Raw genomic sequence first — 18,359 nt, 5'->3', positions numbered from 1 at the left:
CTCCTAACTACCTTTGTTTTAAGAGGGGTTGATTTGACAATTGCTTTCAAAGAATGCTGACAAGTTCTTTTTAAAGAGGAGACAAAAGCACTAAAAGGGAAAAATTAGCTTGAAATTCGGTGACACTATTTTTCTAGTTTTTTTTTTCTGTATGGAATAGAAATATAGAGTGTCCTATAATAGTATTATTTTTGTTGGGTACTCAGAAACCTACTTTATATCTAAGTCCTACTCTACTAAGTAAATCTGCTTGTATGAGTCACAAGAGGGGCCATCCCATACTGACTTCACTCAATGGCACAGTCCCCTGCATATACACATGTATTCATTTCTCCATCCCACTTCAGCGTCACCATCTGAGATTTCAATGCCTTTTGCTGTAAATACATAAATCCAGTATATCTGTATGAGAATGTCTTAAAACTCAGTTTGTGTTTCACTATGGGAGTTGGGGTGGAGCAGGCAGGGGAACTCTCTTGCACAAACATTATGTTTCTGTCCATGAAAAACAAAGAAAAGCAAAAATATTTTGACATATTTAGAGGTTCAGATAATGAATAGTGAATAGACTTAAAATGCATGATGGATCAAAGATAATTTGGTTCTGGCAGCAAGTTTAATTAGCCATGATTAACTGAACTTTTTCTCTTTAAGGAAATGGAATGACTGAACCCAAATAATTAAGTTTGCACACCTCTGATTAGGGAAGAAATAAATCTGTGAGAAAGAAACCCCTAATTCTCAGGTAATTGCTCTGGGAGAACCAGACAAGTTAGGAGGTAGGAGTGGAAATGGATCCAAGAAACAGTGGAAGAAGAGGGGAAAAGGAGGAGGAGGGAGAAGAATCAGAACAGAGAAGAAAGAGGAAGGCAAAAGGAGCAATATAGAGAGGAAAGAAGAAGAGAAGAAATAAGAAGTAGAAAAAAGAAGAAAGAGAAGAAGAAAAAGTGAAGCGGGAGGAAGAAAAGAGGGAAAAGAAAGAATATGTTCATTCATTTATCTACTCAATTATTCAATGATATTAATTAGATACTTACTAAATGTCAGATATTGGATTAAGCACTAGAAATGAATGGCAAACCAATCTCTATACCCTCATTTAAATCTTTTCATTTTTATATTCTATTGGGCAAGACAGGAAAAATAAGTAACTGGACAAAATAGTAATCATGACACCATATGTTATGTGGAGAACTAATAAGGGGCTGACATATAGAAGACAGCAATATAGCTGTTGATATCACATCTGTCCCATGTGAATGAAATCTAGAGACACAATCCCACTTCTGCAGCTCCGATCAGTGGATATGAGGAATCAGCATATCTACTCTAAGCTGATCCATCCCAAAGGGGGACACGCCCAGGCCATGAATCCTGGGGAAGGAGAACTACATGGGGTAGTGGTTGGCATTTCTCTATCCTTTGTATACAGATTTCAGAAGACAGGTAGGTGTCTTTTCCTTCTATGGATGCCCAGAAAACAAAACAAAACAAAACAAAAATAAACAAAAAATGAAAAACTTAACTTGACAAACTTGAGCTGATGGACTAGCAGGAAGTAGAATGGATTATATGTAAATTAGCCCAGAAGCAATTCTACAACAGTATCTAGAATCCAACATTATTCTTAAAAAAATAAAAATCTATACCATGACTATCATGTTGTCAGTTGTGTACTTTCTGGTAGAATTTTGAGACATGTGGCCAGAACAGCTGAGGTAGTCAGACAGGTATTACCTTTTCCTGGCATAGAAAGATGCTTGTATCTTGGTAAATAAATTCTCCGTATGGAAAGCCTTGCAGACAGTATCGCTTGTAAATAGCAGCTATTTAAGAGAAGAACGCAAACAAAAACAAATCCCTTCAATCTGGTCTTATGGAAGTAACAACAGAGAGCAATGTTGTACATGAGCAGTCCGTATTGATCTATGGGTATTAACTATGTACTAAAAATTGAAAAATAATGGTTTGTCAGGAAGAATGTTAAATCAAGCCTGAGAATCAGAGAAGAATAATTGGAATTAGGACTATAGCATGGAGCCTCATTTCCTTGGTTGATACCTACACTATAGAGAAAATTATAGGTACATATTTGTGGTGAAAAGTCACAAAACTTGATGGTTTACAAGCTGAGAGGTTATAAGGGCAGCTCCGTGAGTCACCCTTTCAGGAACAGGGTGGGTGGATGTATTCTTTGAAAGGTGTCATTTTACTCATGACGCATGCTCTGTTCACAAGGACTTGGCTGTTACTAGTAATTGAGAGTGATCCCTTGTCCTTACACATTCTGCCCACTGCCTTCAGACTTCCAGGAACTCTATTTGTTCCAGAGCAGACATTCTTCCCCATACCCTCCTTACTTCTTCTGCCCTGAGCAACTAATGGAGCCCATGTACAAATGTGACTACCCCTTCAGACTTGACTGTATTCCAAAAAGCTGAATGTTCTTTCCTCTTCTTATTAAAGTCCCGGCTATGCAGAAATAACTGCATTCTTCAAACACAGAGTACCTGCAGATGCAAAGACTCCCTCTGCCTCCTCCCCGCAAAATGGACTCCTTATCAAAATGTTCTCCAAAGACAAAATAACATGCTGGATTTAAAGATCCTTTTATTCCCTTTACCCCGAGTCTATGCCCTTCAGTTTGGAGAACTGGGTAAGGGAGGAGAAGGGGTGTTTGGGTGACAACTGCCTCTTCTCCTGAGGGATTCTCCAGAGTCCTTTTTTCCCAGAGACAGAGAGGAAAGAAAAAAAAAAAAATCAACAAAGTTCTTTTCTTTTTGAAGAGAGCTTATATTTTTTGCCTATTTATACATCATGTGGAAATATTTTCCTTTATTTAGACGCATTTCTTTAACCATTAAAATTAAAATGGGGGTGAATTGTTAAGAATGCATTCTCCTAACAGAATTCACCAGGGGTAGGGGTGAATAGATGATTCTGGACTTGCCAGGATGCTCCTGATTTTCTAAACCTGTCAGTCCCACACAGAGGCTCTGATTTTTGGTTTATCAAACATGATCCCTGTGCTAGGATTATAAGAAGCTGTGAGAACAGTGTGACTGAATTATGTTTCCTCAGATTCATATGTTGAAACCCTAACCCCCATGTGACGGTATTAGAATAGGGAAGTAATTTTGGTTCTACAGGGTCACAGGGTGGTGCCCTGGTCCTGTGGGATTAATGCCCTTACAGGAAGAGATACAGAGAGCTTAGTGCTTTCTCTCTGCCACATGAGGACACAGGTAAAAGCAGCAGATGGCAAGCCAGGAAGCAAGACCTTCCAGAACCTAACTGGTACCTTGAACTTAGACTTCCTACCCTCTAACACTATGAGAAAATAAATTTCTATCATTTATGTCAGTTCATTTGTGATGTCTTGCTATATGTTCATATGTGATGTCTTGCTAGACAGCGAATAATGTGATAGGACTGAATTTAAAAAAAAAATATCAAACACAGTAGAGCTAATACATCCAGATTATTTATTCTGTAAGCAGTTCATGTAACTTCATTGGAGTTTCCCATTTACATTTTCCTTTGGATACAAATGATGAGTTGTATAGAAGAGCAGCTGTGTCACTATAATTGTCAAAAATCCTGTTTATTTTTTAATGAAAAATAATACTTTTCAGCTTGCCACGTCTTCTTATTCACTAAATTAGGTAGCCATTATTTTTGTCTCTATTAAAAATTCAAATTTCCCCTAAAGTATGTAGACCTACAACTGTAGAGAAAAATTCAAAAGACTATTTGTTGAACAAATTAATTTACCGTAGGCTTTGAAAGCCCAAACAACAGAGATGCCCAGGACTCAAAGAACTCACAGATGGGTGACAAGAACCACTGCTGGCAGTCTCTGAGAACTCAGAGAGAACTGGAGAGGTGCCAGGAGACTGGAGCTGTGTAAATATTGTCCAATTCTTTTTAAGAGAGAAAAAATGCAAATACAGAAAATAAGAGTTAACAGACTTGATATTTTCAACCCAAAGTCATATTTGATAAGCAAATAATTATGTCCAGAATTTGAAGAATATGGTAAGAATATTAAGATTTATTTAGTCTCTAATATTTCCTCTGAGAACAAATCGGAACAATGAGCAAAATGGCAGCACAATTAAGGGGCTTTTGTAGCACTTTGCATAGCCGAGTGATTTTGTGTGAGAAGTGTTGACACACACAAAGTTAATAATGGATTGTTCAGGGAAAAACCAGGTTATAAGACATAGAGTACAACACTATTGTTGTAAATAATATGGAGATAGAAACAAATATATAAAAAATTCCCAGGAGAGTCCTAAAACATTATTAGTGGTCGTATTTGAGAATTGTTTTTCCTTCTTGGTTTTCTTTTCTGTATTTCTAAATTTTGTATGGTTAAGTGATAGACTGGTTTCTTTAATAACAACACAGTCCAAAGAGAATAACAAGAGAATAGAAATATTGATTAATGTATTGATTTTATGTGTGAGAAGATGTTGTGAAGAAATAGTATCTCTTTTACTGTACTGTGGAATTCTTATTGTATGACTGCTTCAATATTCTATTAACTGGAGTTCTCAAAACTGTCTTGTCACCAGAATTACCAGGGATATAGTGAAACATATAGATGCTGGACTCTAACATTCAGGTACAGTGAACCTGCTGTGAGTCTTGGGAATCCAACGACAGGTAATTGATTAAATTATGGTATAGACAGAGTTTGAGACTACTTACTGACCTGAGGAGTTACCCATAGTTTCATAAATGAAAAGAACCAGTTGTAAAATACTATGAAGCAATTTTGTTAAGAAGAAGAGCTTTACACACACACACACACACACACACACACACACGCACACACCAAAACATACACAAAATGTTCATAATAATCACATCTATAAGGGGATCACTTTTATTTTCTTCTTTTTATTTATTACATTTTCTAAACATTTCATATATACCATGTTTTAGTTTTATAGTTATTTTAAAATCATTATTTCCATCATTTCCTTTATAAGGGTATAATTGCAAAAGATAAAGATTTGCCAGAAAATTTCATACTGGAGTTAAATTTTTAACCCAAGAACCATTCTGTTTCCATAGAGAAGATGTGTACAGGGAAACACTAACCAGGTGACAGTTCTTTGGTTGGAATGATCCCTTGCAAGCTGGTGAGAAAGTCAGTGTTTGGGATACACTGGACATCTAATCCTGATTTTATTTCCACCAGGGATTCCTCCCAGTACCCTTCTCTAGGTTCTTTGAAGGAGATGGAATTTCTATGTGCAGGCAGTACTTTCATCTGTTTTCATGTTCTCCACCAAGATCTTTTTTCAACATACCTGTCCCCATGTGGGAGATTCCCAGGACCTCACCAGTTAGAAACAGTTTCACCAAGTTTACTAGACATTTGTCTAAACGTGCTGCATTTACATTTCAGACCTATTTACTGGGTGTGTGCTATGCTGTGCTTTGTTCTAGAAACTAGAGAAAAATAAGTCATGAACATCTAAACAATGCCTTAGGAGAGGTTGATTTAAGCAGAGAGTTGGAGATTTTAAAAAACAGATAAATTCAGTAAAATGTGAAATATGATAGTAAGCTAAGAACATGAAGTTAGAGTGAACATTCTCATCTCTGGCCCCACATGAGAACTCTGGAGGCTTTTGAAAAACAGAGATGCCTTGTCCCCACTTCCCACACTGAATTATCAGGTCTAGGGTGAGGGTTTAATATCCACAGGCAGGAAAATCTTTCCAGTGTATTCTGGTCTATAGCTGAGTGTTGAAACCCACTGCAATGCAGCAACTAATTGTGCCTGTGGTGCTCTAGAGCATGGCAACAAGGAAAGGCTAGCTGCACATAGTCTGGGAAATGGATAGGAGTTTGATATCCAAAGATAATCTAACAAGAAACGAGGGGTACAAATTCAAAAGGTCTTGCCAGGACCTGGTTGATGTAGGAATTTGTGAGGGTTCAACCTGGCAGGAGTACCAAGGGCATGCTGCAGGTCTTGTGTGTGTGGGAAGAGAGGTTATAGACAGTACTAAAAGGCATTGCAGCAGGGACAGATGGGAATGTGAGAGGTGGGGTCTCGAATGTGATGGGCTGGAGCTTACCATGAACCAAGAGTATGTGGGCATTAGGGACCCAATCATGAAGGGGAGACCAGGTCACAATGTCTGTGGTGGTCACAGATGGTGCAGACCACTAGGTGGAATTGGCAGTATCTGAGAGAGATTTCTGAGGCAGAAGTGACAGAATTTGGCAATTGTACATATTGCATTATCAATAATATCACTTTGGAGTTGTTTCCACCTTCAATTCTGCATTTTTATCCAATAGTAGAATGCATTCCCTTGTGTGCACATATCCTGAATTATTTCACTTTTTCTCTCTATGGCTTGAGAATATAGAGTAAAATGAGAGAGAAAGAAACTTCCGTATTTATGATAGAAAAAGGATACACACACACACACACATATATATACATGTATATATAGACACACATATATATTTATATTCATATACTCTTTTCTTATTCACAGATAAATATTTTTCTTATCGTCTCATTCCCCAGAGCACACACTGAGTATATATCTGTGAGCTATTCAAAGATAGTATCAGGAGAATTGGAAGAGTTCAGTCTCTGCCTGTGTCCCATTATGCTCTCCCACTTGATGTTTCCAAATGCAAATATATCTGACAGGTGTAAATAAGGGTGTCACTTCTCGGAGCAGAACCCATTTCCACCTTGCCATTCCTTATCATGCATATTTTTGGGGACAAATGTGCTGTTTTCATCTTCTAAGATTTTCACAGTTGGCATTTTTTTTTACACAGTGCAATGGTGAGTTCTGTGGTTTCCAAGGTGAAGAAATGGATCTGCTTTTTCTCCTTACAAAAGTCAGTGCATTGTCAAATTCCTTGAAAAGATGTGGAGTCGGAGAAAGGAATCCTTGGTGTTCAGTTAGTGGACAGAGGAAGCATCTGCTGCACAATACTTCCAGGTCAGGAAAGTTGTCCCAGGTGGAATGAATTGATTTATTTCAAGGTGACATATACCTGTGAACACACCTGGGCAGTTTGGGTGGTAAGGACATATTGATTTTTCTCCTTCATGGTTCTCCTAGCAAGTTCCTCAGACCAGCAGCAGCTGCAGCGCAACAACAGCAACATCACCACCTGGATTTAAATCCCTACTCTGCCATTTATTAAGTTGTCAAGACTTAAGCACGTTGCTATATCTTTCTGAGCCTCAGTTTCCTCAGCAGAGAAACATAATGCATATAATTGTGATTATTTAATTTGATGAGATGATATCTGTGAAGCAATTAGCATGGCACCTGGCATATGGAAAACTCTACCAAATGGTGGCAATTGCAATGATGATATTTATTACTGGCAGTGTTTATGGGTTTATAAGCACCACAGCACCCAACTGGCTTGTCTCAGTTTCCATCAGGATTATCGTCACTACCTTCCACTTCCCCCATCATCTGAGATTCGTATCCATTTTCCTCTCAAGATGGATGGGGCTCACCAAGAAAGGCCATCCCTCTACACTTTGATCCTTTCTTTACATGATACCATTATTGATCTATGTTGTCTCATAGCCTGCACTTTAAGAAGGGATCCTGGGTGCCTATCCCACCCATATCTAGGCATGAATCTATTGTATGGAACAGGAGTCCAGAAGTGTGGACTGTACTTAGAATAATATTACTCACAAATAGCATTATCACAGACCCCCATGCCACTCTCATTCTCATCTCCCCCATGTTTTAAAGTGTAGGTCTAACTGACCATGGTGGCTGTAAGAACCAGACCCTCATGAAGGTGCTTCCTTGATGGTGGTTGACCCCCCCACCTTTCTTTTCCCCACAGTTTTATGGCTGATTTTCTCTGATGCTAGATTTTGTGAGGACAGTTACTTACCACAGAGCCATCCTCCAGAACCACACTGACTTGGGAGACAAGGTAAGGGTGGCAACAGGTTAATAATCTCATGCTATTTTAAGAAGCCTTTTCAAGACCAGAGTCAAAATGGAGCTTTGATAGAATTACCATGTGACCCAGAAGTTCCACCCCTAGCTATATACCCCAAAGAACTGAAAATAGATATCAAGCAAATTCTTATACATAAATGTTCATAGCAGCACTACTCAGAATAACCAGAAATATAACTGAAAATGTCTATCAGCTGGTGAATGTATAATCAAAATGTGGTTGTCCATGCAATGGAATATTATGATTATTCATAATTCATACTATCCATAAATTATGAATATTCATAATTATTTCTATTTATACTATCCATAAAAAGAATGAAAAGCTGATACATGTTTCAACATGGATGAACCTCAATGTGAAAGAAGCCAGCCACAAATGTCAGAGGATTCCATTTCTGTAGAACAGATAAATCAATAAAGGTAAAAATCACACTAGTGGTTGTCAGGGCTGTGGCCAGGTGGGAGGGGAGAAGGGAAGGGAAGTGATGACTTAGTAGGGACAGAGTTTCTTTCCTTTGGAGTATTGAAAATGTCTTGGAATTAGGTAGATGTAATGGTTGCCCAACATAATGAATGTACTAAATGATACTAAATTGGACTCTTGAAAATGGTTAATTTGATGTTATATGAAATTTTACCTTAATGAAAAAAATTAAGCTCTGAGTGCCAAGAACTCAAGATATTGAATGTACTAAGTGTTGTTGCACAGAACAGGTTAGGAGCTTTATTGCCATGTAATGAATAGCTCTTCATGAGGCACTCCACTGTAATTTTCTCATAGGCTTCACGTGTGCATGCATTTATTTCCTTCACAAAATGTATCTAAATGATGCATGATTGCTAACACATTAAACAACCATTGTCCATTATTCTTCTACCAGTTAAAAAAAGCCAACGTGTGTGTGCACGTGTGCGTGTGTGTTTGTGTGTGTGCATGCATGCGTATGTGTTTTAAAGGCTAAACAGTTTATCTCAGAAACAAGAATACTGGTCGGAGGAATCAGCAGTTGTGAAATCCAGTTTCATATTTCCCCCTTAACTATGTAATCTTAGGCAAAACAACCAACTTCACTGAGCATCAGTCAATTCTGTCACTGTAATAATTGTGTAACCACAGTGTTTGAGCTTTGCTACATGAATTTCCCAGGAGGTGTGGTACAATATTGAAATAAGGGTCTTGATGATTCATGCCTCCCTTGTATCTACACCACTTTGCCAAGTCAGGTAGCTGCTCTTCTCATCCAAAGGCAGTCTGATTTTTTACCTCTTAACACTGTGCTGACCTTGTGACTTGCTTTGACCAGTAGAATATGACAGAGATAATATGAATTCCATAGGCCCAGGCCTTAACAAGCTTGTGGCATCTACTCATACCCTTCTTGGAACCCTGAGACCACTGCGCTCTGAAGAAGCCCAGTATCGTCTACTACAATTGAGAGGTCACATGGAGGAGACCTGAAACCCCCAGCAGGCAACCAGCATCAACTGGGAGATTTAGGAGTGAGGCCGTCTGGCACCTCTGAGTCCAAACAGTCTTCAGCTGAATGCAGGAGCATGAACAGATATAAGCAAGACTACAGAGAAACTGCTCAGAATTGGGAGAACTAATAAAATGTTTCTACTTTGAGCCTCTAAATTTTCTTTCCTTCTCTTTTTTCTCATTCTTTTCCTTACATGTGGTTAGTTGTACAACAGTCAATCAAAATAGAGAAAAAGATGCATGAAAAAGTAGTGATCAATAGACCTCCAGCTAGAAGTTGTCTAACCCATGGCTTCCTTCTCTAATGTCTCCCTTCTGCTATTAATCTCATCAATGATGTTTTTATGTTGGTTAGTGTATTTTTTAATTCTAAAATTCCCATTTGGTTCTTCTCTATATCATTTATTTCTTGACTAAGATTTTCTGTTTTTCCATTGGTTTCAGCAGTGTTCATGATTGCTGGTTGGAGTTACTTATAATAGCTGCTTCAATGTCTATCAGATAATTCTAATCTCTGTGTACTGCAATGTTATCTTCAGTTGATCCTTTTCCCATGGGAGCTGAGATTTACCTGATTCATAATGTGCTAAGAGATTCTGGATTGACTAGACACTGTCCATTCTGAGTATTGCATTATGAGTCTCTAGATCTTATTTAAAACCCATGGCGAATGTTGGTTTCTTTTTTTTTTTTTTTTTTTTTTTTTTAGCAGACAGGCTGGTTAGGTTCAGGCCACAAGTTTCATCCCATAGTTATCTTCAGAGGGCTAGGATTCCCACGTCAGATCAGTTTTCAATATCTTGGCGCTGCTCTTTGGATCTGTCTTTTTGTGTGTCACGCAGTGGTCAGTCTGGTACCCGAGTGGAGGTCTCCAAGTTTTGGTGTGCCCATTACTGTCAGATCAAAGCATGTACAAGTTGAAAATGAACCTAAGAATCTATACAAGATGCTTTATTTGTTGCCTTGCTAAGCTTCTTTTTCCCATGATCTTGATATTTTCTGCCTCCCTGTATTTTTGTCACTTGCTAAAAATCTCACTGTGCCCTGTACTTCCATGATTTTTCCTACATATTAGACAGACAGAGGAGAGAGAGAAAAAGTGCTGGGGTGTGGACCCACCCTTTGGGAACAACAATGCCACTAAATGGAGAGGTGGGTTCTCCAGCTTTGGCTCCCACAGACTGATGTTGCCACTAATGCGGCATCACTGGGGGTAGAGGAGGTGGGGAGGGAAGGAAGCCAGGAGGAGGGAAAGGGAGAAAGGAGAGGGAGGGAAAACAGAATTTCCACACTCTGAGCATTAGGAATTCCCTTTCCCTCTCCTAGAGTCAGAACCAAAGGGCATCTCTAAGAGCTTTCTTGATCTGTACCCTGGTGCCCATTTCTGGGGTGTTGAGTTCAGGCCAGGGTTTATGGGAAGGAAAAAATGGGGTCAATTTACAACTGTTTGGCAAGATTTCAATTAATCTTCCCCAGTCTACATGCTACCATTTACTTTTCAGAATCATCGAGTAGTTGCTCCGTGCATTGTGTCCAAATTTTATAGTTATATTCAGTACAGAGTAAGAAGGGCCTCCTCTGACTTAGCCAGGATGGGATGCTTTCTACAAGCTTGCTCAAGGTACTCTGGTGGGTGAGGTAAGAGAACCAGTGAGACCAGAGATAGTCATGTTTGACCACATTTTCTCATCTGTTATAGGTCTTGAGATATCCAGGGACCTGGCTTTGTCAGTGGAGCATGCCTGGATAAAGCTGTGAAGTAAACAGTCCTAGGCAAAGAATCTGATTGTGAGAGATGGGCAGAAGGGAGGAGGGAAAAGGCTTGTTTCTTTTGTCACTATCTGATCTTCAAGATTGTGGGTAAGCACTCTTGTTCAATTAAGGTAGGTTTTTTCCCAATTAATTAAAAAAAAAAAAAAGTCAACCCTGAACTGTTGTCTTCTTAATGGTGAGAATGTGATGATTTTATTTAGGGAAACTTCTCTCCCTTTGCAGGAACCTAGTTTTAATCTATAATCTCTATAATCTATTTTCTTTATTATCTATAATCTACTTCAAACTCTGATTATAGCTTCTAAAGATCCTTAATCTCACTAATAATTTTCATAATGAAAGTCTTTCTCCTGGATTACATTTCTTGGCCATTTCATTTCTGCACTTTTTCATCAGTAACAATGAAGTTATTGGACCAATTCATCTTTAATGTCACTCTCAACTCTAAAGAGTTGAGATTCTCAATATACCCTATTCTTGCCTGCCTGAATGGTTTATGTGCCAAAAAAAATAAAATAGGCATCCATCTGTTGGGGCTTATGAAGGTGATAATTAATCACATGATTAATAATTAATTATGTCCCTTTCCCCCTTTGAGTTCTGAACCAATTTAGAAATTGTCACAGATGTCAGATAGAAATCATAATGTCAGTTTTATTGGTGATATTGCTGTTCGAGAATGGGACTTAGACCTGTGGCCAAATAAAACTTCTATTCCCTTGTCCCCTAAACTGAACCTTTCCACCTACTTGTATGCTGAATACTTGGTCTCTAAGGGGGTATCAGAGCTCACCAGGTTAAACTTCCCACAGAGGATCAAGGGCACACACTTGAGTAGGGGTAGGCAAGCTGACCCCAGGCCTGCACTGGGACTGTGCATGCTCATTCCTATTTTCACTGTCCCCATCAGATGAGTCGCTCCTACTATGGGGAAAAAAGAGGAAAGATAGATGACCATTCTTACCTCCATTACTGCCCTCTCTTGGGAGTAACTGTCCTCTTCCCTCTGAAAACTGAAGGAGTACACAGTCTCCATTTTAGTGTCCCTGAACTCCCATTGGTCCCTGATAAACTGGGATGATTGGTAAGCCTAACTTCAATCCTATCACAAATCCAAAATGTTTTTATTTATCTTTTGTTTGCTTTCATCACAACAAAGACTGTCCTAGAATAACTCCTGTGAGTTTATGGCAGATCCCACCTTTTCACTAAATCCTTGTATTCTTTCTCATTGAAATAGCCTTCCTAAAAGAGCATCAGTATTGACTACCTGAAAGGGCAAGGGTTTGGGATGCTCAATACCAATAGCTACTACTTATTAAGGAACTTAACACTAGCATCAAGCTAAGGGCTTTCCCCAATGCTTCCTTTCACCTTCATTACAACTTTGTGTGATAACTACTAATATTATTGCTCTTCTAGAGATAAGAGAATTAGGGTCTGGAAATAGTGGTGGTTATTTACCTGATTTTATATAAATAGAAATGAAAAGGTCAGGTTAAGACTCAGTCTATCTTCAGAGTCCACACATATACCTTCTAAATGACATAACCCATGGGAAGGTTGGCAGAAATTGCTAAGGGAGACTCTTGTTTCCCCAGATCTAAGGGTGAGATGAAAACATTTCATTATTTAAGACACCCCACAAATGTATGAGGTAGCATTGCATAATGGTTATATTCATGAGTTATGGAGCCAGAGAGCTGTTAAAATTCCAAGTTGGCCACTTGCCCATGTACCTGTCCTAGACCTTTATCCTGTTTGTCTTGAGATCCTGGGCAGGTTATCTACTGTCTCTGGGCTTTGGTTCCTTTATCTGTAAGAGTAGAATAATGGTAAGAGTAATAGTTACTTCCTAGAGTCGTTGTCAATCCAAGATGAAACAATGTGTACGAAGCATTTAGTTCATGGTCTGTAATATGAACACAATACACATTAGCCAGTATTATTGTTGATGATGATCTTGGGGAAAAATACTATAGTTTCTACTTCAGGTATAATTTTCAGTCTTCCTAATCTCAAGTTTTTATTCTGTCTCCTTCATGCAGTTTTAATGAAAATCCTTTCTTGGCCAGAGCACTGCTGGCTGAGAATTCCATTTGGAATCTGTCCAGAAAACTGACCCTGCTGGAACCTACCCCATCTCCCCTCCTTGGAGTTTCTGTTAATTGCCATCTGGCTATTTTTAGTTTCTTCAAATGTGTGCTGGGTACAAGCAGGGAAAGTCCATCCTGCTGAGGGAGTGGGGTTGTATGAGCTGTGGGGTTTTAATTTGGAAATGTTTTGACACTTCATTTGTCAGGGCACCAGTTGCTGGAAACTTGTGAGAGTAAGCAGGAGCTGAGAGCTTATTATTTTTTCAAATCAGCATTTTCACAGGAGAGAATCCCCAGTTGTAACAGCTGCTTAGTGCATCCAAATGTGGGGTTGGCTTAGGCAGAAGGGATTTAGGGATTTGGGGGCTTAAAAGAAAACATAAATAACAACAAACATGCAAAGCAACTTGTTTAGACTGTCAGCTGATAGGCAGATTTGCAGAGCTTGAACTTTGGATCTTCTGATGTGAGTTTTATTTGGTGTGAGCTTTTCATCATTTTTCCCAAAAGTCCTTAGGTTCATTTCTATTCCTGTTCTGAAATTCTCTTCTTACTTTAAAGTACCACATACCTCGAGTCAACCTGCCACACTGGAAAGGCTTGACCTTAATTGTTGACCAGAATGAGGGTTGTAGCACAGATCTGCCACAAAGCCCTGTCTGTAAGTTCTTGCTTCCTTCCACTGATTCTAACCCTCTACCTCTCATCCTGAGAATCATTCTTAACCCAGTGGTAGCAGAATCCTTGTTCAGAGCTGAGTCGGGAAGTAGTGAGAGAAGGAAATGACTCATGATTCCCGGTAGCTGCTTTGCATATCCTATCTCATTTAATCTCTGTGTGTTCGGGTTCTTGGCTGCCAGCATCAGAAACCAACTCTGCTAATTTAAGAAAAAGAAAAAAAAAAAATCCCAAAAGGATACAGGAACATCAGATAACTATGCATGGTGACTACATAACCAAAATAACTTTCAAACTTATGCAGAGTTGATCACAGGAAGACAGCAGTGCAGCCAGACGTAGCTCTGCAATGTGCACAGCCTTTCACCCAAAACTAGTCTGCAGTGTTGTTCTTAGAACTTCTGCTCTGCTGCTTTACCATCTGGAAGTAGCCATGACCTTACCAGAGTGGGTTCTGTGCAGTCTCCTCAGCTTCACACTCTGAGCTTCCCATGCAAGGTGCATCTTTTTTGGCAGGACCTGGGTCATGTCTGTGCTTTAGCTCAAGTGTGCTGGAAAAGAGCATCTGACACCTTCATTCTCCAGCAGGAGGCTTGTACTGCCTCATAATGCAGAGGTGGACCATTCTCCAAAGATGGGAAGGGAGTGCAGATGCTCAGAGGCACAGAAGAATGGCAGATACTCACTATACTGTGCAACACACAGAGGCAATGCATGTTATTAGGTGGACAATAGGGACCAGAGCTACAAAAATTTAGTTAACTTGCCCTAGGGTACATACTACTAAGTGGTTTGAGATATGTGCAAACTCAGGTCTGTCTGTATCCAAGACTGTACTTCAAGATGATTTGGGGAATGTTAGAGAGACTGTCTACATATTGATGAACATATATTTTACTTACCTATGTGATTTTTGGAATGTGTGTGATGGAGGGTAGGATATGACAATGTAAAACAGTCTCTTTTAGACTCTGTTTGTATACACCCATGCATGCATTTTTTTTTTTCCTGTGACACGGATTTGAAAGCTACTTTAGTTTCCTAGGGCTGCCATAACAAATTACCAGAGATGGGGTAGTTTGAGTACAACAGAAATCAATTGTCTCACAGTTCTGCAGGTTAAAAATGCCAAACTGAGAATTCTTCAGGGCTGTGCTCTTCTGAAACTTCCAGGTACAAATCCTTCCTAACTTCTGGTGGTTGCTGGCAATCCTTGATGTTCCTTGACTTGTAAAACACATCACTTAAATCTCTGCCTCCATTGCTACCTGACATTATCCCTGCATGTTTCGTGTCTGGGTAAATTTCTCTCTTCTCTAAGTGACACCAGTCACATTGGACTAAGGGCCCACTATAATCTAATCAGACTATCTTAACTTGATTACCTCTAAAAGGGCTCTATTTACAAGTAAGGTCACATGTTCTGAATAGGCACAGATTTTTGAATGGTGGATATTCTTCAACCCAGAGGACTGGCTAGGTTCAAGTTAAGGTATCTACCACTAAAACTCATTCCTGGGGTGAATGCTCTGGAATAGAGATGAGTAAGAGGTACAAAATGGAACTAGGTTGTACCCGACTTGTTTATAATTTAAAAAATGGGACTAGGTTTAAACTGATTTCTTTGGCTCCTGAAGCCCACAGAGACCCTCTGAATGGATTTTCTGATTATGAGTATGAAGTAGATAATATATGTGCAGGGTTCTGAGCTTATATAGAATCTAAAAGGTTAGTGGAGAAAGATTCTAGAATTAGCAAAAGAAAATGCTTTCATTTGGTATGAAAGTAAAGTGCAGCTTTGGAGGAGAACCTAGAAGACTGAACAAGCAATGATCTCAGACTTGTTTTGGGGGTAACTGGAAAAAAGGAAGCTGGGGGTTTAGGATACAAGGCAGTAGGTGGATTTCTAGCAAATATGTCTGTACTTAAAGATCATCTCTGCTCCTTTTGATATGATGACACATGACCTTGATCTTTTTGAAGTTGCTTTTAAATTGGGATAAGAATCAATTATATGGTGGCTATAAGAGTTTAGTGAGTATGGAGAGTTTGCGTACAACTCTAGAATGCTGTTTAAACAACTAGGGAATCAGAATCAGAAATCATCAGAGCTTCAAAATGTGATTTCCCCAGGCTGTGGCATAGGATAGACTAGGCTGCTGTAACAACCAGCTCATAGATCTCAGTGGCTTAAACCAACAGAGCTTTATTTCTCACTCACATCATATGTCCATTATGAGTTGTCTAGAGGCTCTGCTTTCTGTCATTCTTACTTTAGGACCCAGGCTGAAAGAACAGTCTCCATGTGAAACAGTTCCTGTTTCATAGAGAGACAGAGAACATGGAGAATCATACCACATTACTTCTGTTACATTGACCAACACAAGTCATATGGGTACTCCTAATTTCAAAAGGGCAGGAGATTATAATTCTACCTTGTGCCTATAAGAACTGGAAGTGGCAAAATGACTATTATATCAGGTGTCACTTTTGCAAACTCATTACAAAGGGACAGTTGCTAAGGCGATATTCAGAGTGTACCAGTTATGCATGGAAAGGGATTGGATGTTGAAGGATTTATATTTTACTTACATGGTTTTATTGGAACCAGCTTCTGCCTAGAAATTTCCTAGGGCTGAATTTCCAAATCTTATACTTTCCCTCTAAGACAGTGCCATGAAGAGCCAATTCAGGGAAGCTACTCACTTTTTAAAGGCTAATATAGAAGACTCTGTGTAACAGTAACTTCTAAGGTACATGACTTCATTATAATATGTGATTTCCAGGATGTAAATAAGCATATAAAGAGAGTAGGTCATTAAAAAGCAGTTAAAGTGAATAAAACAATTAGTTAATAAGCTCTTCAAAGTATTATACCAGAACCTATTTTTATTTTTTCCTGACACTGAACCAGAAATTGAACTCTGATGAATTTGAAGCTTCTACCTAAATCCTCTTTTCACTAATAGTCCTAAATTTGAGGTACTGACACAGTTAATAAGCTTCAGAGTGTGGCTTAGGTTTAGAATTGAGAAGATCCAGAAAACCAGAATAGAAAGAATCACAGGAAAAAGTCAATAAACACACGTTGGTTTTTTGTTGTTGTTGTTGTTTTTGTTTTTTTATAACTACCATCAATTTCTTAGTGTAGGGTCCCTAAATCACAAAGCATGGGGCAAAGATTTCTATACTGGAACTTTATCAGGGACTGAAATTTCAGGAAAGCAGAAGCAGGATAAGAGGCCAGTGAGGCAGGGAAAGAGGGAGAGCACATTACTGAGCAGGCTAAAGTTTTATGAAAATCTGCTTGATGTCAGAGGATGTCTTCAAAAGTTCTCCTCTAATAGTTCATCCAGGGGGAGAAAAGAGGAACAATTTATCCATTGGCTGCCACCTTCCATTGCTCAAAGTATGTCACTTAGGTCCCTTGACCTTCAAGGGTGTCCCTACATGGGTGCCACATGTATACTACAGTGCTTGCTCCTGCCTAGCAAAGAAGCTCTATGGTAGGAAGTAGATGAGGTGTGCACTGTTTTGCTGTGCCCATGAACAACATGAGGCACTAGGAGAAGCCATTGCAACAGGCTCCTCAGGCAGTAGTGACTATAGTGGCAACAGCAGCAGCAACATTAGCAATGAAACAAGATTTAAGTTTGGAAATCAATTTCTCAGACTCCTCTGGTCAGATAGCAAGGCAAGTACTCTATTCTGGTGTGATGCAAAAGCAGAATGTTTTATAACCAGCTATACAAACCAGCAAACTCAGAGTCATTCTGGACCTTTTCTTCTCCTTTCCAGTATCCAAATCCTTTAGATTCTATTAGAATCTTTAGGTTCTTGACATTTCCACAATCTGTCCACTTCTTTCTGGTCCCATAGCTAATTCTTAGTTTTCATTTTCGTTCTTATCTTTCCTGGAATTATGCAAAAGTTTTTCAACTACTTTTCCTACTGGAACAAGTTAAGATAACTTTGAATTCATGTAGGAGAAAAATCCCATCTTAAACTGACTTAAACAGTCAAAAGTAGTGTGACACCATGTTTTAATCCAATTACTCTGAACATCATATCCAAATTTAACAAAACTCAGGAAGCAAGAGGCATTTTTTTCCTGTGTCCTTTAAAAGGGAGAAATCTTTCCCATCAGATTTCCCATCAGGTTCCATTAGCACATTAGTATCACCTAGGTCTAAACCCATCATTAGGAATGAAGAGGAATGGAATCACCTAATGATTGCCCTAGACCAATAAATGTCCCCTCCTTACAACTGAGGGTGGAGGAGGGTAAATACTTAGTGAAAGTGAAGTTCTTAATGGAAGCAGGAAGGAGAAGGGACT

The 18,359-nt window shown here is 39.0% G+C and overlaps 1 long non-coding RNA gene across 1 annotated transcript in view; it reads left to right on the top strand.

The window, feature by feature from the left end:
* The first annotated feature begins 6,779 nt into the window (after positions 1-6,779).
* Positions 6,780-18,359, top strand: part of LOC306645383 — a 109,109-nt gene continuing 97,529 nt past the window's right edge. Inside the window, exons 1-2 of the long non-coding RNA XR_013759631.1 lie at positions 6,780-6,992; positions 7,870-7,962. This is a non-coding gene — a long non-coding RNA (uncharacterized lncRNA). The remainder of the gene's footprint in view (positions 6,993-7,869; positions 7,963-18,359) is intronic.

This window comes from Sciurus vulgaris, assembly GCF_902686455.1.
Source record: "Sciurus vulgaris genome assembly, chromosome: 15".
Lineage (NCBI taxonomy): Eukaryota > Metazoa > Chordata > Mammalia > Rodentia > Sciuridae > Sciurus > Sciurus vulgaris.
Note: the sequence above shows the minus strand (reverse complement) of the source record. Positions and strands in the feature narration are given on the sequence as shown.